Source organism: Gavialis gangeticus, unplaced genomic scaffold, assembly GCF_001723915.1.
Source record: "Gavialis gangeticus isolate Ggan-Ray unplaced genomic scaffold, GavGan_comp1, whole genome shotgun sequence".
NCBI classification, from domain to species: Eukaryota; Metazoa; Chordata; order Crocodylia; family Gavialidae; genus Gavialis; species Gavialis gangeticus.
Genome location: NW_017729032.1, coordinates 16,150,663 through 16,153,276, shown reverse-complemented (window position 1 = coordinate 16,153,276; position 2,614 = coordinate 16,150,663).

Sequence of the window (2,614 nt, the reverse complement as noted above, 5' to 3'; positions counted from 1 at the left end):
TGGAATCCATAATGACTCCAAGATCCCTTTCTGCCACCGTGCTTTCAAGAAGGAAGTTCCCCAGCCTGTAGGTATGTTGCTGGCTCTTCCTCCCCAGTTGCAGTAACCTGCACTTTTCAATGTTGAATCCTATCCTATTCTCATTTGCCCACCCCTGTAACCTGTCCAGGTCCAGCTGTATCCTGTCCCTCCCTTCTAGCGTGCCCACCTCACCCCAAATCTTGGTGTCGTCAGCAAATTTGAACAGGGTGCTTTTCACCCCCTCGTCCAAGTTGCTAATAAAGAGATTGAACAGTATGGGCCCGAGGACTGAGCCCTGGGGGGACTCCACTGCCCACCTCCCTCCAGGTTGAATATAACCCATCCACCACCACCCTCTAGGTGCGGCCCCCTTGCCAATTTGCAATCCATCTGACTGTGTAGGCATCAGTGCCACAGTTGCCTAGCTTTTTAATGAGAATTAGGTAGGAGACAGTGTCAAAGGCCTTCCTGAAGTCCAGAAAGACTATGTCCACCACAACACCTGCATCCAAGAATTTTGTGACCTGATCGTAGAAGGCAATCAGGTTAGTCTGACAGGACCTACCCCTAATAAACCCATGCTGGTTGTCCCTGAGCATCGTCCCCCTACTGGTCCTTCCCAGATGTGCTCCTGGATAATCTTCTAAAAGAGCTTACCCAGGATCGAAGTAAGACTAACGAGCCTATAGTTGCTCGGATCCTCCCTCCTCCCTTTTTTGAAAATGGGGGCCACATTGGCCTTCTTCCAGTCTTCTGGCACCTGGCCAGAGCAATATGAGTGCTCATAAAGCCAAGCCAGGGGCCTCTCTATAACCCCTGCCAATTCCCTCACCATCCTGGGGTGGAGAGCGTCTGGACCTGCTGACTTGAACATGTCCCCCCCCTCCAGAAGTTCCCTAACTCGGTCTTCCCTGACCCTAGGCCTGGCGGAGTCTCTTCTCTCATGATATATGAGGAAAGTGTGGGAGAATTAGAATGATTTAATTTAGTGAGAAGAAGACAGAGGCAGGATCTGTTAAGTCTTCAACAAGAGTCAATAATAATGAGGATCATAATTGTTGTGTGTGGATTAATTTGCACCTTATAGGCTAACTGAAGTAGAGTGTGTATGTATGTGTATGTAACACAAGCTTTCATGAGCTGAAGTTTGCTTCATCAGATGCTTATTGTCTGCAGACTAGAAAGGAATGGGCTTGAATTGCAAAAAAAAAGGGGGTTTAAGTTTAAAAAGGAACCAGCTGTGAGGATGGTTGAACACTGAAACAGATTACATAGTTTGTGGAGTGCTCATAATTTAAAGTTATTGAACACTTTATTTATTGTCTGGGATGGTTCAGAGGAGGTTCTGCTAGATGATCTCCTGAGATCCTTTCCAGTCCTATTATTCTATGATTCTATGCTCCTCCCCAAAGTTTCTGCTGAAAATTTTTCTAAACCAGGCAAAAATGTCTCTAAGGGTTTCCAATGCCCTTGCTTGCATAATGCCGTACCCCATACAATGAGGCCAGTTGTTTAAAGCCACAATCTGACTGGGGGGCTCTTTTTTTTATTGAGTCCTAGTTAAATACCAATTCTTTTTGTCCTGATGTTGCTGATGCATTTTGCCCTGAATAAGCATGTTCTGATACTTTGTTGATTTGCAAGGGTGCTGAGCTCCCAGTTGAACAAGGTTCACCCATTGCCAAGAACATAGCTGCTTATCTGCATACACTTAAATAAATATGGTCTTAATAGTCTATATGTAAAAAATGGGAATGCAGCAGCATATACAAAGGGTAACAAGTAACTTTCTTCTAAGAATCCTGTTTAGGTGCCAGAACTTAAAACTTCTTCCCATAAATAGTAATTTTTGTTGTAGTTTGGTGATTATTGTGTATCTTGCATATGCCTAAACTTCAGAGAACGTTTAGATCATATCCCTGCCATTTCTTATTGTATTGCAGTGGTGCTGGGAAACTCAATCATAGATGAAGACCCTGTTGTATTAGGTGCTGTACAAATACAGATCAAGACGATCCCTGCTGTAAAGATATGGTAAACTCTTGAGGAACAGGCACAGCAAGAGAAATCCCTAACTAGCATACAACTTATAGCATTCACAGCACCTAGATGACTGAAGTGGCTGTTGCTGCAAATGAGTACAGCATGACTGACTACACAAGCGCCAGGGCCATCAGTGAATTTGGCCCAAGGTTCTTCTTTTAATAAACTGACTAATATTCTATATGTGCTGAACATGCCTTTGAAGATGTTGCATGAGGGAGAGCATTGGTACCAATATCAGATGATGAGAATGGAACCTTTTCATGCATGAACAAGCTGTGAGAGGGAATCCATATATTTGCTGCAGCATGAATAATTAGATACACACTTTTCACCCATACAGCAGAGGCTGTTTAAAAAAGTTAAGGTATCATCATTCCCATTTTTGCTGAGGGAGAAACCAAGTTGCAGAAAGCTATGCTCATATGCTCAAGATCCTGCATAGAGTCTGTGTCAGAGGTAAGCATGAAGCCTGGAGTAGTAGGTTGTAAACCCAGTGCTATCCACCCGATAATGCTGCTTCTTGCCACTCTTCTCCCCATTGCACTCT